Source organism: Lepidochelys kempii, chromosome 2 (genome assembly GCF_965140285.1).
Source record: "Lepidochelys kempii isolate rLepKem1 chromosome 2, rLepKem1.hap1, whole genome shotgun sequence".
Taxonomy (NCBI): domain Eukaryota; kingdom Metazoa; phylum Chordata; order Testudines; family Cheloniidae; genus Lepidochelys; species Lepidochelys kempii.
In genome coordinates, this window is record NC_136381.1 from 242,407,123 (window position 1) to 242,433,391 (window position 26,269).

The 26,269-nt window shown below is 39.5% G+C and overlaps 1 protein-coding gene and 1 long non-coding RNA gene across 15 annotated transcripts in view; one reads left to right on the forward strand and one right to left on the reverse strand.

Moving 5' to 3' along the window:
* Nucleotides 1–18,785, forward strand: part of LOC140907749 (uncharacterized) — a 38,485-nt gene extending 19,700 nt beyond the window's left edge. For all 3 annotated transcript variants that reach the window (XR_012157606.2, XR_012157608.2, XR_012157607.2), the window contains one exon: nucleotides 12,675–18,785. This is a non-coding gene — a long non-coding RNA (uncharacterized LOC140907749). The remainder of the gene's footprint in view (nucleotides 1–12,674) is intronic.
* Nucleotides 1–26,269, reverse strand: part of PARD3 (par-3 family cell polarity regulator) — a 648,369-nt gene that overhangs the window by 42,440 nt on the left and 579,660 nt on the right. The gene's annotated exons all lie outside the window — the stretch shown is intronic.

The window sequence follows — 26,269 nt, forward strand, 5'->3', positions numbered from 1 at the left end:
TGGCTGCTACTCTGAAACTTATGGAAAACATGTAGGCTGAGATCGGGTTGGATCACAGAAATCCCCTGGGAGCTGCCACCTGATATGCCAAGACTACTTCTGCCCCTGCTTTCCTGCCCAGTCAGCTTAGGACTTCAGTGCCCTGCCTGGTTTGAGCCAAACCCGCTAGCCTGCTGTAAACCCAGACCCAGGTCTGAACCATGTTCCCTAACAGCTGTAGGCTTAACGGAAAGCAATTTAAGAAGTATTCCTGCCTTTAACACTCAAATGCCCAACTCCCAATGGGTTCCAAACCCTAAATAAATCTGTTTTACCCTGTATAACTCTTATACAGGGTAAACTCACAAATTGATTGCCCTCTATAACACTGATAGACAGGTATGCACAGCTGTTTGTCCCCCCCCACAAGTATTAATACATACTCTGGGTTAATAAATAAGTAAAAAGTGATTTTATTAAATACAGAAAGTAGGATTTAAGTGGTTCCAAGTAGTAACAGACAGAACAAAGTGAATTACCAAGCAAAATAAAATAAAACACGCAAGTCTATGTCTAATCAAACTAAATACAGATAAAAACCTCGCCAGTTCCAGTAAGCTCTCTTTTACAGGCTAGCCTCCTTCTAGTCTGGGTCCAGCAATCACTCACACCCTCTGTAGTTACTGTCCTTTGTTCCAGTTTCTTTCAGGTATCATTGGGGGTGGAGAGGCTATCTCCTTAGCCAGCTGAAGACAAAATGGAGGGGTCTCCCACAGGCTTAAATAGACTTTCTCTTGTGGGTGGAGACCCCCTCCTCTCTCCTATGCAAAGTCCAGCTCCAAGATGGAGTTCTGGAGTCACCTGGGCAAGTCACATGTCCATGCATGACTCACAGTTTTTACAGGCAGAAGCCATTGCCCACATGGCATCTTGAATGTCTCCAGGAGGACTTCTTATGTGGATTGGAGCATTCCAAGATGCATTGTTCCTTAAGTGCTTCTTGATTGGGCACTTAACTTTGTGAATTCCTTTCTCCAGGAACTGACCAAATGCTCTACTAAGGTTATTTAGAAATCAAGCCAGTACACGGCCAATATTTATAATTTTGAATACAAAAATGATACATGCATGCAAATAGGATTAATAGCTTCAGTAGATCATAACCTTTACATAGATATGTTACATGGCTATGTAGCATGGAAGATATTCCAGTTATGTCATGTATATTCATAAGCCTATTTCCATAAAGCCTTATGGTGGGCACCATCACAGTAGGTTTATCTTTTTGCCTTGAAAAGCAAATTTCTCTTGCTTACATGTCCCCTCAGGACTCAAGTTACCACTCCCCTTCATTGTGCTGGAGTCTGCCCATTTGGTTTACAGGTTAAGCAGATGTGATGACTTCAAGTACTGAATATATTTAACGACAGACCTCCTTTAATAATTAGCGTTAGAATTTGCAAAAAGTGAACATAAAATAAAGATTATCCTCAACTCTAAAATAAAATTAAACTGTGGGTTGTGTAATTATAGAATAGGTCTGGTGGTAATATGCTATACTTTTCACTTATTCAATCATAATGTATTTTCTTATTCCAGATCAATTTTCAGACTCGGTTTTTCAGTATTAAGATTTCAGATGAACAACCTAGCTCCTTAGGATTGGTTACAATTTAATTTTCTGGAACATTAGGGTAACAGAAACGAGATCCAATTGTGCTACATTCTCTTTTCAGTCCCGATACACAAGCTTACAGAAGTGGTGACATAGTCTCATATGTATTACTGATGTAAACCATTTTTGGAAAACAGACAATCTTGATGATGCAAGTTTCAAACATAAAATAAAAGTTTGTTATTTCGTGGTGGTAATGATTCAATTTCAATTCAGATTGAAAATAGATTCAATTAGATTGTTGAAATAATGTATTTTATTTATAAAAATATATCTACCAAATCACTTACTGTGGGCTCAGGCATCACTTTGCCATGAGCCCTGAGAATAAGATAGTGCTGCACCAGAAACAGGCCAGGAAACTCTTTGCTCCCCTGCCTGGGCACATAGGACAGGAGTGTACTGTTTATTTAAGGTAAACTCAGTCTTTTCACTCTAGCCAGACTTCTATTGTTTGTAATTATTTAAAATAAGTTGTTTGTTGTTAATTTGATTAGTTAAAAAAATACCTTTGTATTTAATTATATATACACACACACAAATTCACACACGTGCACGCACTTTCTTCAACCCATTACTTTGAGTCCTGCTACTGCTGAAGAGGGATTGATTTTTGGAGCTGGCTGAAAATTGGAATTTCTGTCTTGTGGGAAATTCCAATATTTTGACATTTGTTTTTGTCCCAAATTGAATTGAAAAGTCAAAATATTGAAATCTTTCAGAGAACAGAGGATTCCAACAAAGTATGATTTGGAAATATGGAAACATTTCATTTTGACATTTTCACTCCAAATGAAATGTTTTGACATTCTCCAGAACTAAAGCGTTTAGTTCAGTTTGTCAAACAGAATCAAGAGCTTTCACTTTGGGTCAGTCTGACGTTAATCTCTGTCCTCTGAACTGCTACAGCGCCTTGTGGGAGTTGTAACTCAGGTGCCTCAGACCTCCCTTCTGCTCTGCTTTTAAAATGATGCATCAGAGCAGTTCAATCAGAGTGGAGATGTAGTCCATGGGAGATATAGTCCAGCCAGAATGCCCAGCTCATAGAAGAGAATGGGAGCATGAGGCACTGGACCAGCTAAGGGGGAGAGAGAGAAGTACTGAACTGGCTTGAAACAAAATGTTTCAATTCAGCTTGACAAATCAAAATATTTCACTCTGAGCTGACCAACCTGGAGCAGAATATTTTGTTTAGATATTCCCAATGAAAAAATAAATTTTAAAATGACAGCAAAACTCCTGACCAGCACGACTGATTTTATTAAGTTTAGCTTAATGGTAAAAGCTTTAACCACATAATCTAAATGAAACTTTCAAACAATAATGAAAATCTAACAAAAATAGGAGAGGAATAGGGGGGAAATGTACTATCCTCCCTTTGCACTGAATGTGCACAACCTGTATAAAAATCTGTAAAAAAGCAGCTATTTTCCACATTGTTATTGGGCTTATAAAAAGACTGAAGAAATAATGGGCAATTTATGCTTTCTGAAATTAGCTACAACAAGGTAAGTAATTGCTGTGCAAGTCATACTACGTTTTACAAACTATGTTCTTCCACTGAACAAGGTTCTCAGATTGCCTTTAAAAGGTATTATCTTCTGTAATCATTTTTGGTGTTGAAAGGAATTACTTTTCAACGGGAAAAGCAAGTGCAAGAACAAGGGCATCCAGGACCAGAGTTCCCAGCAGTTTGTAAACCCTGACCTTTCATATTCAGTTGCTGACCTAGTTGGTAAAAGGACAGTGCAATGATTAACTTACTATCCCCCTCATCTTAAACTGCATGAAAGGCCATTGAGACCTGTGTCTGGTAAGCAGCTTTGAAGAAGAAACCTGTATAAGGTTTGATCATCTAACAAGGAATTTTCACCCCTCTGCCCCAGTAAGGCATGAGTTTAGTGTAAGTAAAATGCATGTAAGGGAGATGAGAAACAAGAAAGAAACCCCCCAGCAATAAGTTAAGGGCAGTCAGATATAGAGAGAGCTTGGGACAGAACTGATTAAGGGTTCTCCTGGGAGGCCACACAATAGGCAGGTAGTGCTGTTGCTACTACAGCAGCGCTCAAAGTCAGCAAAGAAGCGGCAGAGTAAGAACAAGCAGTAACGGAGCAAATTCACAGAGCTGAATGAATACTTCTGCCCTGCTCACTCTCTCTATCACATAAATAGCTTGGTTTTCAGTGTCAGAGGATTTAAACAACAATAGGCAAGTGTAGGAAGAAAATGTTAGCAGCAGTAGTATGAAGTAACAATTGGTGAGAAGAGGGAAAAGATTACAAAGCTTTTATTAGGCTGCCAGTGCAGGCCCATCAGCACACTTGCACTTTGTGGGTTAGACCCACATCTTCCCCTTCTCACCTTCCAAGGCCATTTGATCACCTGCATTTTGGAGGGAAAAAGATGCAATGGGGCCAGTCATTTCCCTTCAGCACTGCCTGCTGCTGGGGAGAGATGCGGTGGGGGGGGGGGGGAAGAGAAATTACAGCAATGAATCCAGGTAGAGCCTTTCTGCACTTACGCCATAGGTGGTGCAGTGGGAGGGAGGGAGGGAGATTACTTATTATAACTCCGCTCTCTTGTCTTCCTCTCCCCCATTCTTCCCCGCAGCCAGGAGAGGAGCCGTGAGAAGGAGTTTAAAGATGTGGAGAGCTCAAGGGGGAGTCAGGGTTCTTTTGAAGGAATGGGGCCAAGGTGGATAGATGAGTCAGGGGATGTTTTTTTTCTGAGGAGGTATGAATAAGGTTAACAGAGGATTCAGAAGATTTGAGAGGTAAGGGATATGTTTGCAGGGGTAATAGAGATTAGAGCAATAAGGGATCTGATTGATGTAATGAAGAAATCCTGCAAATGGGGTGAGGCAACAAGAGGATGAGGGGTTTAAGCAATCTGTGAGTGAACAATGTGCATCCAAAGGAGCAAGCAAGAGTCTTGGGAAATAAGATACTAAAAGGAGAATAGGAGGACTAGGACAAGCGGAGTATGGGAAATGGATGAGGATAGGAATTCAGCAAGTAGGGTGGAGGAAGGAAATGGAGTGGAAAGAAGACAAAGTGAGAGAGAACGATGTTTGGAAGAGAAAAGTCTTGAAGAAAGAAAAGTTGCATGAAGGAATTTAACAAAATTGGAGGAGAACAGAGGAAGGTGGGTAAACAGACAGGCAGCAATTGTTGTTTCATTCAACTTTTGAATACACAGTAAAATAACAAAACCCTGAAGATGTTTCTGATTATTAGATAGGTGATACCTTAACCCTGGGCCCAGCCGATTTTCATTTGGAAAAGGTAGTTGTGGTACTGTGCAATGAAGCGAGCATCTGACTAGACGACTGCATGGAAACTGGGCAGCCACAGGAAAAGTAAGCTAGCTAAGATTAAAGAAATGTTACAACCTTTGTGAGACTTTGAGGACTGCTGGGCGGTCTGTGAGAGTTAATGCAATCTATGAGAGTGATTGGTGTTTGTTTACCGAACGTCTGAAGGGAGAAACAGATACTGCAGAGCAAGAAGGTAACAGAGAGCAAAGCTGCTGAACTGAAACACCCCCTGTGGTCTGTTTACTGTTTTCCATAAAGAGGAGACACAATGTAGCCAAACCCTATACCCTCGAGTCAGTTCTTCAGGTGTACAACACACATTTTTAATTTATTAACAAGTTAAAAATCATAATGGTGGGTCTCTGATTCCTGAGAGCCTAGAATTACCCTGAAAACTAAGACTTGGTGTTAAGATTCAATAACTAGTAGCTTTATTGAACACATCCATTCTGGCAGGAGGTTCACCTGCAGCTCAACTGTGGAAAACTCCCAAATTCTTGATTCCGAACTGCACTAGGTCTCACGCAAAACCTGGAACAGGGTTATTTGGGGGATGCTACAGCTTTAGATATTATACTGTTTTACTCAGGAACAGTAAATGGCTCTGAGCCAAAATGGATGAAACTTCTGGTACCGTTCTTGTTCGATTCACCTTTGCAGTCTAAAATAAAGGTTTTGTGAGCTTTAACAACAAGAATACTCAACACTTTCCAGAAGCTATCCACACATTATCCAATTAAGCCTCACAACACCCTGGAGGTAGGTAATAAGCCAGTGAACCTGAGGCAGAAAGGTTAAATGATTTGCTCAAGGCCACATGGTAGAGTCAAGATCAGAACTCAGGTTTCAGAGTAGCAGCAGTGTTCCTGGCTCCCAGCCCCATACATAAGGCCTCAACTCTATTGTGAGCTCCACAGGGGTGAATTCCTGAGCATACTCACAACTGTCTTGGGCTAGTGGAGCTTGAGCTAAGGGGCTGATTACCTGAGGTGTAGATGTTTGGGCTTGGGCTGGAGCCCAGGTCTAGGACCCCATGATGGGGGGAGGGTCCCAGAGCTCTGGCTCCAGCCTGAATCCAAATGTCTACACCTCAGTTAATCAGCCCCGACCCCAAACCCCACAAGCCTGGATCAGCTGACATGGGCCAGCCACTGCAGTGAGACATACCTATAGGGGCCCCATAGAGGCTCACAAGTCCTCCTAAACCCAGAGCACATTGCAGTATCCTCTGGACCACATTGTCTTTGATTTAAATAATACAATACATCAAAAGTAGAATTGTAAAAGTTATGCTGCTATATTTCCTATTGCCTCCTAGTATTGTGCTGTTCAACACAATACAGAACACAGATATTACAGCAATATGCCCGAGAAATACTTTAAAAGATTTATCAATTTACTCTGTGTTGCAATACTGTAAATTAGCTGGGTGATTTTTTTTCCAGTTTCATAAGCAGCAAAACTGGGCAAATATTCTCCTACCCCCCAAACAATTGCTTTATTAAATTATGAAAATGACAGCTTTGGAAGAGATTTTTTTAAAGTGAGTTAATTTTCAGTTCTGTATGGTAGTTTCTGACAGCACTTTTATTTAGAATGACTATTAATCAACTTTAGTTCAGAGAGTTTTCTAATTTAGGGGAAAACTCTACATTTTGTCTCTTTCATCTGCATCAGGTACTAAAATATGAATGTCTGCACTCATTAACAAAGTATAAATGGAGAACATTGTCTGATGCAGAGAGACTGAACTAGTGCTAACCTAATGGCACAGCATCCTGAATTTCAGAAAAGAAAAGATTTAAATCTGAACTTTACATATTTTTCATGCACTCCTGCACTGGAACAGCATATTCCATATATATGAATTGGCTAAAGTATACTGACATACTAGGACATAGTTACTTATTTTGGATGCTCTTTCTGGTTAATTCCACACAGTCTAGGAAACTCATGTCCCCATTTAAAAGCTCCATGGGACAATGAATACATATAAGGACAAGAAGTTACAAGAGACGTACATGTGATGGTGGCAAAAGCATCAGACTTGGCAAAGAAGACTTAAAAACAAATTTTTAAAATGTATTTTGGCAAACTGACTAGTCGAGTTATGTATTTCTTTAACATTAGCTAGTTTATCAAATCTGCTGACCCGGTATGATTATTATACTGTGAATATTTATCCTCAGAACCAGGGGTGAAAGTAAGGTGGTACGGGCTGGTACAGCATTCCGATAAAAAGTGGCAGCAGGTACTGGTCCATACAGCTGACGTTAAAGCACTGCAACAGCAGTGCTTTAAAGTCATTGCCTCTTTTGCACCCCCGGGCCACCAACGGGGGTGGGGTGGGGGGGCATAAGGAGCAGCTGCCCTGCGGCTGGCGATTTAAAAGCAGTGGCCGGAGCCCTGGGCCCTTTAAATCGACACTGGAGCCCCGGGCAGATGCTGACCCCCCCCAGCCCCGCCCATTCCACCTGAGGCCCTGGCCCTTCCATTGGGGGCACGGGCGGAGCCAGCCCCCATACCAGTAAGAGTTCAATTTTACTTTCTCCCCTGATCAGAACATTTTGACATAATTTGCAGGGTTAAAATAGTTTTACAGTATTATAATACATACACTTCAGCTTTCTGTAAAACAAACATTTAGGCATTTCTGGGTGTACCCTGGAACACAGTTTTTTAAAAACAATTAAGTTAATTATGACACATTTTATGTGCGCATAATTTGTGAAGAAAAGCATGCAAACTCAATGCTTACACTAAATATGTGGCAAGGGAGCCATTTACTAGGCTTTCATACAAAATACAAATGTATTACTAAATGTCTATGTCTAAAACTCTGTATGTAATACATCATATTTTAAATTATTAACATCTCTGCTGGAGAAGCTTCCTTCATAAAATATTTACACAGCACATATCAGGACTCTATATTTTGCCAACAGTTACAGAAGGTGTATGATAAACAGAGTTAACAGGTCACACTTTTTCTCAGTATCCTATCCTTTTAAAATTAAAACCAACCAACCAAACCTCAAGTTATTCTTACATTGTGAACTTTGTTATTAAATACTACATTCCAATATAACACAATATTCTGATTCCTAGCAGCAGTTAGGGTCAAAGGGCAGCGCTTATGTTAATGATAGCACATGGCTATACATTACAAGGGGCAAGCATGTAACTATTACTTTTTCAATTAGTAGCAACAATGAATACATGTAGTAAAAAGCCTTAAGGAAACTTGCAAAATGTTGCCAAGTACACATACAGTTCTTTTTACAAAAGTAACAAATACAGGAACTATAATAATGTTTGGTGCTGCCAACCCTACGTTTCAAACCAGGCAACATGGAAGAGGTATATTCTTTAAATTAGATAAGTTTTTAAAGAAAATAAGCATTGGGTAATTTACTCTTTTCTAATGTAGGTAATAAAACTAAAAGGATTTCCATACTGATTCATAACACTATTATTTGACCAGAGAGAGAGGAAAATGAAATTCATGATGCAAACTTTTAAAGCTTGTTAGAATATTATTTAAAAATAAGCAAGAAAAATGTTCTGATTTTTGCAAGTAGCGTTCCTATGGGATAGTACAAAAGAGAGCCAGCGGCAATTCAAGCTCTTAGGGTCTTAGAAAGCTTCTCAACACAATATGGGAATTCTGTTGGCATTTGTGTATTCAGTTTGCCAATGTCAAAATAAAATTTTAAAGACCAATATAAAGGAACATAAGAAAATAATTAATATACAGAAATACTGTCAAAGTTAAAAACAGTCAAATATTTATGTGCTCAGAAATAAACAAGATACCATTACTACCACAACTTCAGTTTTATAACCTGGTTTGAAACATTATCCTAATAAGTGTATATGCTTCTTCAAGGTGGCAAACACCAACGTTTTGAATAAGGTTGGTAGTAATACTATTTTAAGTTGCGTACACTAAATACATGTGTTGCGATAAAGGGCTAGCATTAGCTTATATCCCCGGAAAAAAAACTACTAAAAAGGGTTTCTTTACTGTTAAAGTAGGCCTAAAGTAAGGAAAAGTCTATCACAGTCCAAGAACTGAGGATTCTATGGTCTTCACATTGTGGATTTTTAAAAGTTTTGTTTTAAAGAAGATGTGACAAACAAAATTAACCCAACAAAAATAATTTTTAAAACACATCAGGAACAAAAGAAATCCTAGCAATGGAATAGGTCCTTTACTAGATATAGATGGTAAAATCATCAGTAATGACACAGAAAAGGCAGAATTAGTCAATAAAATTTTTGGTCTTTTGTTTGGAAAGAAACAATACAATGTAGACACATCTTATAGTGACAATAAAATACTTTCTATCCCCAAAGTAACTACTAAACAGCAACTACTAAAGTTAAACATTTTAAATTCTGCATGATGAAGGTAACATGCATCAAAGATTTTTAAAGGTACTGGCAGGGATTTTCGGAGCCCATGATGTTGAAATTTACATTATTGTGGAACACTGGGGGAAATCTAGATTGCTGGAAAACAAGAAAACGTTGCGCCAATATTTAAAAAGGGTAAATGGGATGACCCAGGTAGCTATTGACTAGTTAGTCTGACATTAAAATCTGGGAAAAATCATGGAAAGGAGTATAAGGGATGTAATCAATAAAGCATTATAGAATGGTAGCATAATTAATGCCAATCAACATGCCTTTATGGAAAACAGGTCTTGCCAAACAAACGTGATCACATTTTATGATAAGATTACAAATTTGGATGACAACAAAAATCTTGACATAATACTCTTAGTCTTCTACATAAAGAGCTAGGGAACATTAGTAGTATCACCACCTCATGATATTCTGAACCAAAATTAGCACTCTACAAAAATCAATGCAGCTCATATTAAATGGATTAAAATCTGGCTAAATGACAGATGTCAAAAGGGAATGGTGTTGTTTCTAGTGATGATATATTAATGATAGGTCAGTTCTGCAGACCTACCTGAATTGCTTGGTAAACTGGACTCATTTGAACCACATAGATTTCAGTATAGCCAAATGCAAGGTCAGGTACTTAGAAGCAAAAAGTGTAGATCACACTTACAGGAAGAGGGACTGTGTCCTGGAAAGCAGTGACCTTGAAAGGGCCTTGGGGATCACACGGGATTACCAACTGAAAATGAGTTTCCAGACCAATGGAGATTCAGAGCTCTTAGCAGTCCTTGAATGTATAAGCAGGGGAATATCAAGTACAGAGTAGTTCTTCTGCATATGGCATTAGTATGAGCATTACTAGAATGCTGTGTCCATTTCTCGTCTCTACACTTCAAAGTGGATCCTGCCAAACTGTAAAGGGCTTAAAAAAAGATTGATTTGAGGACTGCAAAAGCTGTCTTACTAAAGAAAATCCATCTATTTAGTTCATCCAAAGAAGGTTAAGCATAGACTTGATCACGGTTTATAAGTACCTAAATAAAGGTCAAGATTTCGGATACCACAGATCTCTTTTAATCAAGCGGACAAGGGCATAACAAGATCCAATGGCTGGAAGACGAAGCTTAGACAAATTCAAAGTAGAAATAAGGCACACATTTTTAAATAAGGATAATTAACCATTTAAACAACTTACATAGGGACAGGGTGAATTCATTGTCATTTATTTTAAAATAATGACAAAATGAATGTGTTGAGTGCCACAGAGCCAGATTTTCAGAAGTTAGGCAATAGGTAATAATTTCTACATTTATAATTTGTATAGGCAAATACTGTGTTTACATACCAACCAGCTATTTGCACAAGCAAACAGTTAAGAATCTAACTAGCCATGCATTTGTACAAACAGCTATTGTAGATTCTGGGTAGAGGCCAGTAGGATTTACTTTTATACAGAGATTCCCTTTATATGTATACATATATACAGCCTCCCATCTGAAAATGGAAATACTACTACTTACCTACTTGACAAGGGTGTTTTGAAGCTGAAATTCATTTTTTTGAGAGGCACTCAGATACTATGGTGATGAGTGCCACAGAAAAGGATATAAATGAATGAACATATGTAAATCCTCAATCTTATTTGTTTCCCTTATTACCCCTTCAATCCCAATCAATGTGTTGTGTCTTGTTTTAGATTAGATTGTGTTTGTAGAGTATCTATCACAGTGTGGCCCAGACCAGAGTGGGGTCTCATTGTGATACTGCAATACAAATAAATAAATACAAATGATGTTTGTGACGTAAGTTAGATATGCACAAATATTTGAGCATATTTAACTTGGAAAATTTGACCCTTACCATCTGGTGACTGGAATGTTTTGTAAAAACATAGCTGACTTCAGTTAGCAACTGTGAATGTGATTGGACTATAATATTTCTGGAGTTATTGTCCACTAAACTTGTGTGATCTATTTTTGTTTAGTGATATTATCTATGGACCAACCAAAAGTTGTAGTAAACTTAAATAAGAGTTACATTTTCCTGCTGGCTGAAGAATTTGCTATTTGCTGTGATATCTGCATAATAATATACACTGATTACTAGAAGAAATATATTATTTATTGTATACGAATAAATTAATCATATAGGTGAATAAATAAATTATTCACCAATATCAGCTATTTAAAAACTGTTAATATTGTTCCTTATGTTAATTTTATTTAAAATATTATTTATAACATGGTATGTACAAATTTATACTACAATATAACCTCAGAGTTATGAACACCTGAGTTACAAACTGACTGGTCAACCACACACCTCATTTAGAACTGGAACTATGCAATCAGGCAGCAGAGACAAAAAAAAAAAAAGAAAAAAAAGCAAATACTATAAAGTAAAGGGAAAGTTTCTTCTACATAGTAAAGTTTCAGAGCTGTATAAGTCAATGTTCAGCTGTAAACTTTTGAAAGAATCACCATATTGTTTGGTTCAGAGTTTCAAACATTCAGAGTTACGAACAACCTCCATTCCCCAGGTGTTCATAACTCTGAGATTCTATTGTATTGCACAAGTACAATACATTTAAGTTATGTTTTAAAATCTCATTTACAGTTAACAGCTCTGGTTCCCTCATTTGCTCTAGATCCTCCAAACTGGGGATTTTTCCCAGCATGGGAGAGTCCTCAGCAGGCACATAGTGGGTGTACCTGGCTCCTAGGGCACTATCCCTGAAAGGGAGGAAAGGGGGATGGTGGTGTTCAATGTGATGTAAGGTAATTCAGAATAGAGCGTGCTGTGCTGTTGGCTATTTCAATAGGGGAACTGCACCTTGGGGACTGTTTCCAGCTGGCACAGTTTGGAGCAGCTCCCTACGGTGACCAGATGTCCCTATTTTATAGGGACAGTCCTGATATTTGGGGCTTTTTCTTATATAGGTGCCTATTACCCCCCACCCCCTGTTCTGGTTTTTCACACTTGCTGTCTGGTCACCCTATAGCTCCCTGACAATCCCGCTTTCTGCTCTGCTTAGTGTACACATAGTAAAGTGAGAATCTGGCCCACAATTATTTATCTTTATGGATATTTGTCTCAAACATTTGTGCCATAATAATGAGGTTAACTGCCTAGCAGAAGACTGAAAAATATATGATTAAGTTATATTACAGACTAGTTTGAATGCAGTTTAGCTTTAGCACTCGTATGGTATTATGTTTATAACATACAACACAGATTACAGTTTATTGAAAAAGCAGTAACCCTATAAAAATTGTTGCTTCTTTCCAGATTAATGCTTCCTGCTATCATTTCTCATAGACCAAGAAGAAACTATATCAGCCACAAGGATGAAAAGTAAACGGAAATATGCTTCCATCTGGAAAGACAGAGATCTCTGAGGCATTATCACAGATTCACACTTTCAAAGGGGCCTAGAAGATTTTTTTTCCCTTTGGAGGGTGCAGTGAGCAATCATAACAACAAATTATATTTTCAGCGGGGGAACAACAGTATTCATACAATGAAATATTTCATTACATATGCAGTCCAACATTATTTACAATACATGGGTGTGAATGTTCCAGAATTTTAAAAAGGCCAATAAAAACTAGCAATTTCTCAGTAGAAAAAGGAAAAGTTAGAGTAAAACAAGAAGGTTTTAAACAATCAGCTTTATGGGATGATTGAGAATTCTAAAGTAGAATTATATTTGTAACACAAGTGTTAAGTCTGCCCTGTGCTGATTCTTTCAAAATCCTTTAAATCATTTAACAGAAAACAGGTGTTTAAGCTCTTATAGTACATCTGTCATACTCATACTTCTTTTTTTGTTCTGTTGAATTTAAACACTAATACAAATGTGACCTTAGTTAGCTCAGCAATGAAGAATACCCTTCATAAAAAAACTTTTATAGATGTATGAAAATGGACTAATAAGTCAGTGTTTCTGGCAAACACTCAGTAAATCATATATAATTCAATACTGTAACTAATCACTTTCTTTGCACCTTTATTTAATAACAGCTCTCTCCTGAAAATTAAATCTTCCAGCCTGACATGATTTAAAACAAATGTTATTATAAATAAGGAGACTCATACACAATCATTTCATCTACTTCAGGAACAGTGAATAATGAATGATGCTGTCAGATTAGGTCTTGGTTTGACTTGGGGAAGCTACAGTAGCTGCCACTTTTTTGTTATGGCTATGAACATTTTATAAAAAGTTGATCTAGCTCTATCTTTCTTTTTACGGGCAAAAAGCAATATTAAGTCTTTATACAAAATAGCATGACTCTGGCTTGACAATAAACAAGAATCAGCAACATGGGCAAGGTATTGCTAAAAAGTTACCACATGAAGGAACCATAAACTACAATAAACTCATAATTAAAGTACCCATGGACCTTGCGATTAAAAAAAAAAAAAAGATGAATTACAGGCTTGTTAGAAGAAAATCCTCCTGTTTATCCATGAACAGGAACAATTAGCATTTAGAATTGCTGACGCTGGACATGATGTAATTTGTTTATTGCTGCCACTTCTGTTACGTATTTCCAACCAAAATAATAGGCACAGAGGTGATGTGCTTCGTCTCTGGGGCAAAGCTTGCCACCTGCACAACTTTTCAGCACCCCAGGCTTGCCAATCAACACAGCAGCTTTGACAGCGATCTCAGAGGAGGCTTTGAATGTTAACCTTACCAAGAGGATAGAGACGTTGCACACACAGTCAAGTGGAAGGAGATTAACAAAAAAGTAAAATAAACACACCAGCAAGGGCTTACTCAGACCAAAAAGAGAGGTACACCTCTGCAGTTTGGGTTGCCTGGTGCCCCTTAGCACGAACATCAGGCACTGGAAAAGAATCAGAGTCCAGCAATTAAAGTCACAGAGCTTTCTGTGGTTATAAAATAGTCAACAGGCAGTGATAAGCAATGCTGGCAGTGAACAGAGGTGGTTATTCTCTTAATGAAACCCTAGATCTGAGATTTCTACCTCAGCTTCCACTTATTTGCCATAATTATAGGATGCCTATGTAATAGTCACATTTACTTCCTCCTGTTATTTGTTTCAGTAAATTCGAGCGTTTTTAAGATAATATACCCCACTCAACCGCTACTGTTTTGAACCAATTGCTCATTTTTAAGACATTGGTATATAACAGCAATGTTGCTAACTCTTGTGATTTCATCACCAGTCTCAACTTTAATTTTTTTTAAAAGTAGGTTGGTAGCCCTCATGGCTGCACAAAGAGGACTGAAAACATAAACCAAGTGGACCCAAAAGGTTTCAAAAATAACAAATAAAAAGAATGCATGATTTCTGGATGCTTGAGGTTGACATTACTGTAACAGGTTAGATTAAGACGACATCAGAGCCACATTCTGTTCTGAGCTAGGGATACACTGAAAAAAAAACCTAGGAAAAGAACTCCCATCCACACCTGCCAGTCCACCGCAGCTGGAGCAGCAAGGAGCACGGTATAGGGCTTGAGGGGAAGGCCTGAACATTTTAGTGTGTACGTGCCCTAGTCTGGCCTATCATATCTCTGTCCAGTGCAAATGACAGGAGATAACTTGGTGAGAAAGCTGTGCATGAGGCAGATAAGACATGGGCTCTGGTTAATGCTGCTTTTGCAGTGTTTACATGCAACTATATGACAGGGCGATTTTGCTGTTTTCATGAATTTGACCCTGAGGAAGTAACTTGGAAGGCAAACGTCATTGCAACAGGCACAGTCAAATATTTTTACAAATATATCAACATGGAATGCTTGAAAACTACTGAGAGTTAACAGAGTTGAGAGAATAAAACACTACTTAACAATGATTCATTCCACCTCATTTTTTAAGTTCCCATATTGTTTGAATATTTCCGTTAGCATACTTGATCTGAACCTCTATAGCTACTGATACATCATGATAAATAATTGAACACAAGCCTATGGGTCATTGCATTGGAAAATGCATTCTTGAAAGTAGAAACGGATGCCTTTCATCTCATGCAGCTCATAAAATTTAAAATAATTGAATTTAATTTTGGTAAAGTGATTTGAAGCTGCAACAGTCTCTCTTTCCTTCCTTACCGCTGACCTCTTTCTCTACTGCCCACTTATTGTTTCCAAGCCCTAGTCCAGTGGGCAATTAAACTGACCCCAAGCACTCCAACTATCTTCCTGAATAGAATGACACGATCGAGGTGATCTCTTTAAACCTTTTCATATCTGAACATCATAGCTGCCTTAATAATCTACCTCAGAACACCCTTATATTTATTATAGCAATAGCACTGAAGAGTTGGTTCTCATTTCCCTTACTAGCTTGCTTAGGGCTAGGTTAGCAATGTGCACAGGGGAAGAGTGCAGCACTAACACTGGAGTTGAGAGAGAGGGTGTGAAGCCAAGGCTAGACCCATTAATTATATGCCCACCTATACAGGAAGGGGACTAGTGGCCAGAAGCTATTGCTTTCCACCTGCATTATGAACAGAGATGCACTTGCCTTACATTCCCTTACTCTGCAGCACAGACATAGGCCAGCTCATGGTTGAGCTCTCACTAATTTTACCTTTACACAAAGTTGTCTCCTTATCCAGTAGACTAGATTTAGAATTTTTTCTAGAAATTTAGAAACTAATTTTAAGAACATAAGAATGGCCCTAATGGGCCCCAAAGGTCCATCTAGCCCAGTATCCTGTCTTCCGACAGTGGCCAGTGCCAGGTGCCCCAGAGGGAATGAACCAAACGGGTAATCATCAAGTGATCCATCCTGTGTCGCTCATTCCCAGCTTCTGGCAAACAGAGGCTAGGGATACCATTCCTGCCTATCTTGGCTAATAGCCATTGATGGACCTATCCTCCATGAACTTATCTAGTTCTTTTTTGAACCCTGTTATGGTCTTGACCTTCACAACATCCCCTGGCAAGGAGTTCCACAGGTTGACTGTGCGTTGTGTGAAGAAATACTTCCTTTTATTTGTTTTAAACCTGCTGCCTATTAATTTCATTTGGTGACCCCTAGTTCTTGTGTTATGAGCAGTAGCAAACAACATTTCCTTATCTACTTTCTCTACACCAGTCATGATTTTATAGACCTCAATTATATCTTCCCTTAGATGCCTCTTTTCCAAGCTGAAAAGTCCTAGTTTTATTAATCTCTCCTCAAAAGGAAGCCGTTCCATACCCCTAATAATTTTTGTTGCCCTTTTCTGCACCTTTTCCAATTCCAATATATTTTTTTTGAGATGGGGTGACCACATCTGCACGCAGTATTCAATATGTGGGCGTACCATGGATTTATATAGAGGCAATATGATATTTTCTGTCTTACCGTCTATCCGTTTCCTAATGATTCCCAACCTTCTGTTTGCTTTTTTGACTGCTGCTGCACATTGAGTGGATGTTTTCAGAGAACTATCCACAATGACGCCAAGATCTCTTTCTTGAGTGGTAACAGCTAGACCCCATCATTTTATATGTATAGTTGGGATTATGCTTTCCAATGTGCATTACTTTGCATTTATCAACATTAAATTTCATCTGCCATTTTGTTGCCCAGTCACCCAGTTTTGAGAGATCCTTTTGTAGCTCTTCACAGTCTGCCTGGGTCTTAACTATGTTTGGTAATTTTGTATCATTTGCAAATTTTGCCATCTCACTGTTTTTCACCCTTTTTCCAGATCATTTATGAATATGTTGAATAGGACTGGTCCCAGAACAGACCCCCGGGGGAAATCACTATTTACCTCTCTCCATTCTGAAAACTGACCATTTATACCTACCCATTGTTCCCTGTCTTTTAACCAGCTACCAATCCATGAGAGCACCTTTCCTCTTATCCCATGGCAGCTTACGTTGCGTAAGAGCCTTTGGTGAGGGACCTTGTCAAAGGCTTTCTGAATATCTAAGTACACTATATCCCCGTGGTCCACATGCTTGTTGACCCCCTCAAAGAATTCTAGTAGATTGGTGAGGCCGGATTTCCCTTTACTAAAACCATGTTGACTCTTCCTCAACAAATTATGTTCATCTAAGTATCTGACAATTCTGTTCTTTATTATATATATTACAATCAGTTGGCTCAGTACTGAGGTCAGGTTTACAGGCCTGTAATTGCCGGGGTCACCTCTGGAGCCCTTTTTAAAAATTGGCCGCACATTAGCTATCCTCCAGTCATCTGGTACAGAAGCTGATTTAAATGATAGGTTACAGACTACAATTAGTAGAAGTGAAATGTGAATGGGAACAAAAGATCTGACTGCAGAAGGGTGAGAAAAACAGTATGAAAGATCACTGAGCATAAGGCAGTTTTGGTCAGCCAAGGGATCAGAGATGGCATCTTTTGTCTATGCTGCAGGTACTAGGCCAGATTCTCTGGTCGATTAGGGCAATGCTGCACAGAGGAATTCTCAGGTGGTGTAGAGCTACTCCAACCCCACCTCCCTTCCTTTAGTAGTGGGGGAACACCCAGGATCTCCCTGTACCTCAAGGATTCCCACCTGCTGGAACAGCCCCTGGCAACCAATAGCAGCCAGCACAGTTTAGAGGAGCTGTTGGAGGTGTCACCTACCGCTGAACCAACTGAAATCAGTGGCTGCAAAGTTGGGCTGAGACCTTCCCCCACCTCCAGCTTTGTACAAGCAGTTTGTCCAACCTGGAGCACTAGCCCACTATCCGTACTTAACAAGACTTCTCAGTGACATTAGACTGAGGTGTTTTAATGTGTATTTGACCCTCGATTGTATTATATAAGCCTGCGTTAGTTAAAAACAAACTGAACAGGAATGAGATTACTTAAAGTGGGGTTACTCCCTGTTCCGAAGAGAAGGAAACCAAGAGACAGAACTTAGATGAGGCAGTAATTACAGTTCGAGCACCTTCTCAAAGGCATGGGTCCATGGTGTGTTGGGGAGCCATTCCCAAAAATACAGTACTCCCAATGGCTTTGGTCAACTGGAACAAAGGGAAAGCCTAAATACCAGGAGTTCAGGCTTGTTTACTGTGAAGTTTTAGGGGCCTTTGTGCTGCTGCTCCACTCGGTATAGACAATGAAACACCTCACTTCACCAGCCACTGCCTCAGCTCCAAGTGAGCTATACATCAGATAAGCACTGGAAATACTGGAATGGAAAACAGATAAAGACAATTGTTTTCAAGTCCTTATTTTCCAAAGTAGGAACCTTACCACATAAGCCTTTTATAGCAGCCACTAAATTGGAAGATCTGAAGGTTCATATGAAACATGTCAAAAAGGCAAGGGAAAAAAACAGCAAGAGAGACTGCTGGGATTAAAAAGATCCTGGTAAAATAAGGTCTGTGCAGCAAATAGAAAGCTTGCTGCTAGAAGTACTGCAGTTGCTATTCTCAGTGTTAAGCAAGGTAAGGAGGGAATTCTTATGACAGCTTGAAAAAAGGAGAAATTAAAATAGGGAAGAATAATTTTTTTTTCTGAAGAGTCCTGCCACCCATCAAAAGAGTGCTGAATGTAATTTCAAAACCTGAGTTCATTGCTGAAACGGTCTCTGAATCCATTCTGTTTCCAGAATAACCTCTGGGATAATGCATGAAAATGAATTAAAAAATCTTTGTTGATCTCTGATCTTAGAAAAGATCAGAAAAGAAAGACCCATTAGAATCATAGAATATCAGGGTTGGAAGGGACCTCAGGAGGTCATCTAGTCCAACCCCCTGCTCAAAGCAGGACCAATCCCCAATTAAATCATCCCAGCCAGGGCTTTGTCAAGCCTGACCTTAAAAACTTCTAAGGAAGGAGATTCTACCACCTCCCTAGGTAACGCATTCCAGTGTTTCACCACCCTCCTAGTGAAAAAGTTTTTCCTAATATCCAACCTAAACCTCCCCCACTGCAACTTGAGACCATTACTCCTTGTCCTGTCCTCTTCTACCACTGAGAATAGTCTAGAACCATCCTTTCTGGAACCACCTCTCAGGTAGTTGAAAGCAGCTATCAAATCCCCCCTCATTCTTCTCTTCTGCGGGCTAAACAATCCCAGCTCCCTCAGCCTCTCCTCATAAGTCATGTGTTCCAGACCCCTAATCATTTTTGTTGCCCTTTGCTGGACTCTCTCCAATTTATCCACATCCTTCTTGTAGTGTGGGGCCCAAAACTGGACACAGTACTCCAGATGAGGCCTCATCAATGTCGAATAGAGGGGGCGATCACGTCCCTCGATCTGCTTGCTATGCCCCTACTTATACATCCCAAAATGCCATTGGCCTTCTTGGCAACAAGGGCACACTGCTGACTCATATCCAGCTTCTCGTCCACTGTCACCCCTAGGTCCTTTTCTGCAGAACTGCTGCCTAGCCATTCGGTCCCTAGTCTGTAGCTATGCATTGGGTTCTTCCGTCCTAAGTGCAGGACCCTGCACTTATCCTTATTGAACCTCATCAGATTTCTTTTGGCCCAATCCTCCAATTTGTCTAGGTCCCTCTGTATCCTATCCCTGCCCTCCAGCGTATCTACCACTCCTCCCAGTTTAGTATCATCCGCAAATTTGCTGAGAGTGCGATCCACACCATCCTCCAGATCATTTATGAAGATATTGAACAAAACCGGCCCCGGGACCGACCCCTGGGGCACTCCACTTGACACCGGCTGCCAACTAGACATGGAGCCATTGATCACTACCCTTTGAGCCCGACAATCTAGCCAACTTTCTACCCACCTTATAGTGCATTCATCCAGCCCCATACTTCTTTAACTTGCTGACAAGAATACTGTGGGAGACCGTGTCAAAAGCTTTGCTAAAGTCAAGAAACAATACATCCACTGCTTTCCCTTCATCCACAGAACCAGTAATCTCATCATAGAAGGCGATTAAATTAGTCAGGCATGACCTTCCCTTGGTGAATCCATGCTGACTGTTCCCGATCACTTTCCTCTCATTTAAATGCTTCAGGATTGATTCTTTGAGGACCTGCTCCATGATTTTTCCGGGGACTGAGGTGAGGCTGATTGGCCTGTAGTTCCCAGGATCCTCCTTCTTCCCTTTTTTAAAGATTGGCACTACATTAGCCTTTTTCCAGTCATCCGGGACTTCCCCGGTTCGCCACGAGTTTTCAAAGATAATGGCCAATGACTCTGCAATCACAGCCGCCAATTCCTTCAGCACTCTCGGATGCAACTCGTCCGGCCCCATGGACTTGTGCACGTCCAGCTTTTCTAAATAGTCCCTAACCACCTCTTTCTCCACAGAGGGTTGGTCATCTATTCCCCATGTTGTGATGCCCAGCGCAACAGTCTGGGAGCTGACCTTGTTCGTGAAGACAGAGGCAAAAAAAGCATTGAGTACATTAGCTTTTTCCACATCCTCTGTCACTAGGTTGCCTCCCTCATTCAGTAAGGGGCCCACACTTTCCTTGGCTTTCTTCTTGTTGCCAACATACCTGAAGAAACCCTTCTTGTTACTCTTGACATCTCTTGCTAGCTGCAGCTCCAGGTGCGATTTGGCCCTCCTGATTTCATTCCTACATGCCTGAGCAATATTTTTATACTCTTCCCTGGTCATATGTCCAACCTTCCACTTCTTGTAAGCTTCTTTTTTATGTTTAAGATCCGCTAGGATTTCACCATTAAGCCAAGCTGGTCGCCTGCCATATTTACTATTCTTTTAACACATCAGGATGCTTTGTCCCTGTAACCTCAACAGGGATTCCTTGAAATACAGCCAGCTCTCCTGGACTCCTTTCGCCTTCATGTTAGTCCCCCAGGGGATCCTACCCATCAGTTCCCTGAGGGAGTCGATATCTGCTTTCCTGAAGTCCAGGGTCCGTATCCTGCTGCTTACCTTTCTTCCCTGTGTCAGGATCCTGAACTCAACCAACTCATGGTCACTGCCTCCCAGATTCCCATCCACTTTTGCTTCCCCTACTAATTCTTCCTGGTTTGAGTATCCTGGTAGAGTATCCAGTTCATCACTCTTTCAGTGAAGGATTGTTCCCTGCAGAACATTATCTAGTGTTTTGTTTTAGTTGAGTTTTATCATGACCAGTTATTATCAGCAGCATTTTTCGTAGCATTACTGTAATGCTTAGGGTCTCTTGTCATAGACCATGACCCCATCGTGGTAGGTGCTGTACAAACACAGCTTGTAAGTCCCTTGGGGCAGGTTCTAAGTATAAAACAAGAGACAATAGATAGATACAGGCAGATGTGGGAGTACAAGGAAACAATGAGACAATATCATTCAGCATGATAGGCAGTGGATCTCACCACACCAGCAGCCCAACTGTTTTAAAGTTTTTTGTAGGCATCACATCATGGAAGAAAGCACAGAGTTTTTTCAGAAGAGGCTGGCATCATGGGCTAATTGGAGATAAGCATCGATAGCTTGATAGTGAATGAGAGATTTGAGTATGGAGGGGATTGACTAGGCTTTGAAAGTGAATATAAGAAGCCTCGATGTGATAGAGAAGGGGGAGCTAGTGGAGGGCAGCAAAGTGGTAGGTGACATGGTCAAAGCGATGGGCTGGGCAAATGAGCTGAGCAGCAGCATTCCGAATGGATAAGAGTGGGGCAAGACTGCATTTGTCGAGACCAGAGAGATGCATGTTGCAGTAAACAAATCACAAGATGATATGCTTGGATGAGAATTTTTGCTGTGTGGATAGATAGGAAAGGCTTTATCTTAGAGAGGTTCTGCAGAAAGAATCTACAATCTAGCCTGCGTGTGATGACCTAGAGAGAGAAGTTGACGATGATGCCCGGGTTACAGGTCTGAATGACAGGCAGGATGGTGGTGAAATCCACAGTGATGGAGGAGCTTTCAGCTTTCCCCATGAAAGGTTATTCCACAGCCTAATATTTGATGTCTAACATACAGCTAATATTTTATTTTTTAAATTTCAGCCAGTTACTCCTAGTTATTCCCTATTCATCCCACTAAATAATTCCTCACCACACTTACACCCTTCAAATATCTGTACATTGTTAAATCCTCACTTAGTCATCAGTTAGCCAGACTATACATGCTCTTTTCATCTTTCCTAAATCAGCCCTTATCTTTTTTTTTTTTTGCTTTTCTCAGAACTCCTTCCAGTTTGTCAGTTGTTTTCAAATAACCCTATATCCACATCTGAGAGCAATATGCAATTTGCCATTGCATCACTGACAGAGTCATTGTTATCTTTCTGCTCTGCGAAATGATGTATTTCTATATGTAAGCTCACTTGCATTAGCATTTTTGTCAGCTTATTGCATTGCAAACTCATGTCTGATTTGCTGTCCTCAATCACCCCATCATTTTATGGACCATGTTAAATAAGATGGGATGCCAATCACTACCATACTTCAGCAAATACCTCCCCCAACTCATACTCATGATTCTGTACTCTCTAGATGGCTAACAATTTTTCTTCTTCTTCTTCATCTCACCCTTTTTTTCCTTTTCTTTTCTAGGGATCAAAGTTAGATTAATGGGAGAGTAACTGCCAGGATCAATCTTCCTTCCTTTCAAAACAATAAAATGGATACCTTTAATTTTTCCTTCAGCATTCTGGTTATACTTCTAGTCACCAATGAATAGTACATTCTTTGAAATGGAAGCTAATTGGATTACCAACTATACAGTAGCTACTGCCTCTCAATAATAACAGGCTGAACAAAAAGCTGAATTTGAACATCAAATTTTGGATGGGAAGGAGGGTTGAAATCTGAATCTGAATTATGTGATCAGGCCCATTTCTACTGCGAAAGCTGACAGACCCAAATAGGATCACAACCCTCTGAAATGGCAAACTGACCTTTAAAATAGTTCCAAAGATCAAGACCTTCCCACAACCAAGGCTGTATATTCTAACCATTAGCCATTTTAGGAGATGTATCCTTAGCAAAACTCACATGGTATTTTTTAATCCACATGACATTCCTCAATATATGCATGTTCTATTACACATATTTCTGCCCCTCTGTCTCCATGCCCCTTCCCAATTTATCCAATGGCCTTGAGGGACATCAAAACCTTCAGATGAAATCCCATTTATTGTCTCCGAAAGGAAAAGACATTTAGCCCTTCCAAAGCCCGTTGGCCTTCTCTCCCTTTGAACAGGCTGCATTCCATGTCCCCAATCCCAGGGTACAGTGACAGAGATGCCAGCTGGCTTTCAAAAAGCCAGCTTTAAAGAGTCTATGCTGAGCAAAGCTGACTGGTATCCTTATCCAGTACAACCTTGGGGGACATAAGAAAACTTTGGTTAACCAAGAATTTTGGTTAAGTAGAGCTCTGTAAAATAGGGGTGTGCTGTGTATTGCATTTCTTGATCAAACAGATGTTGTCTAAGCTGTTTGGATCCTGACATTTCAGCTGACCATTGTTTATTATTCATATCATGCTAGTCACAGTTATGAAGCTGGTTTATGGTACATCTAGTAAATAACTAGGAAATCTTCTCTGAATTGGAAAGCAAAAACAAGTCACAGAGCAGCCACAACCTTTCTGTCCTTCCACTCCCAAAATAAAATTTAGAGAAGCCATCCATAACTGACTATTTACAGCATAGGAGTTAATAAGAGTGATCATGTGTCCTAGAAATGGGGATCTTGAAACAGCTCCCCACAATTCTGTACAGTCAGACACATGAAAATCAAAGGGCAGTGTACATGCTATTGCACAGAGATCTGAGATCTGCCAGGATGTTCCAGTTTATACATCTGTTCAGAAGGGCAGAATCTGTCTCATAATGCACATGTGTTAAGTAAAAGTTGCTTCTATTGCCTTATAGGCACTAGAAAAAGCCAATATTCATCACAACAAGCCAATTTTGCTGTAAATCAAACCAAAACGTATAAAATTCCCCTCAAATACTGAAGATACAAAATATGAAAATATTCCTGAGAATATATGCTATGATCCAAGATTAATACGCATCCATACACCTAAAGTTGTCACATAAAGCTTCACTTTTTTCTCATAACCAAACTACACTTTCTATATAAATTATACTGATCATCAACTCAGACAGATTTGTACTAAGTACAGATCAGATTTGTACTAAGTACAGATTTATCTTGTAGCTAGTTATCCAATACAAACATGACAGCTCATAAATTAAGACAGTTTTATGTGACTTCAAACCTGAAAACTGATGTCCACGACAAGTATTAATAAAGGCATTAAAATTATGTTTGCCCTGAATAACCTAAAAACATAAACTTTATCATTTCTTTATAAGATCTGGTTTTAATACATAGCTTCTTCATATGACTGTAAGCATAAAACAATTTTCAGCTCTTCCACAATTGTCATCTCTTCATGGAGCCAAACAAACCAAATCTCCTCCCTTGCAGAAGTGTCATTGATATATAAAAGTACGTTTCCAAATTCTTCTTAATAAAATACATTAGTCTAGCTCCTTCACCTTCATATTTCAATTTTAATATCAAGAGGTAACAAACTATGATCTCTTCTTATGTAACAGTGTGTTTGAAGTTACAAGTCTGCCACTACTTTCATAAATTACAAGAAAGCAATTGCTGGAGGAAATATTAAATTTGATCTAGTCCCTATATCATTTTGGTCCCTAATCTAAATCAGGCTTCACCACCACCCAGGAATGGAATTTTACTGCAACAGCAACAAAATTTCTGTTAAAAGAAAAAAAGATTAATATTGGGTGGCCAAATTGTAAAAAACAGACACACCTGCTCAGCCTTTAGCTTTGCTGATGATATCAACTCTAAATAATGTCAACAAAATACACAAGATAAGAATTTTGTGACCCTGTTAACTCTTCAGGGCTATCTTTTCTGAAGCACACAATAGATAGAAAGCCAGATGTTTTTCATCTGGAAAGCTGCAATGCTACTGCATTGTGAAGCCAGAAGGCAACAGACTGGAAGGAAGACAATAATTTGATAGGCAAAATCCCAGAAGTTAACCTTTTTGATCTTTCACACATACCAAACAGATTTTCTTGTGCTTCGAAAGCTCTTCCACACTGTCAGAGGTACCTGCTTTCAGACTGCATGGAAGTTCCCTTGGAACTCCATAATCTCCTTTGTTCTAAAGTTAGAACACTTAAAAGAAGCAATGTTGTCTTTTAAAAATGGGACCTTCCTGCACAGATCATTTCAGTTGGAAGCAACATGAAACAAACCTATAGAAGAGCTAACCTTTTGTCTTTTGCACTATGAAGTTTTATCTTGAGATGGGGATAATTGTTTCTAAAAAAGACACAGTCACACCAGCAAAGTAGTAAGTAATGACTAGTTATACCAGTGTTTCTCAAACTGAGGCTCGCGAGCAGCAATTGGCTCTTTAATGTGTCTCCTGCAACTCTCAGCAGCACACGATATTAGAACACTGTGTGATTTAATTATTAACCAATCTAAGTTATTAACCAGTTGGGATTCTTTACTATGTTATTAACCAATTGCAACTGATAAAATAATAATACTTTTGGTCAGTCATTTGGCCATGAGAATAACATAATATAATAATAATATGAAATGAATAAAATGAAACAATGAATTCACACTACTATGGTTCTTTTGGGTAATGTTGATCGATAATTTGGCTCCTGAACTACTGAGGTTTGAGTTATACAAACACTATATTCTTTCTCTCTCTCACACACACACACTCCTTCCATACCCCACTCATTACACACAAATACTACTCGGGGCCAAATACACATATGCTGTGAGTGCTGCTGCATTGATATTGCACCTGCTTATAACAGGTCTAAATTTTAACCCCATGTGCTTAAATGCTGCCAGATCATGTCAAGGTCATAGGCCTCAGTGAACAAATACATAGCTGAAACCAGTCTGGCTCACCTGTGTGTTAGTATTGTTAAACGAGGTATTAGATTTACCAAAATATATTTAGACTTTGTGAAATGCTTGTAAGTTGCTGCATGCA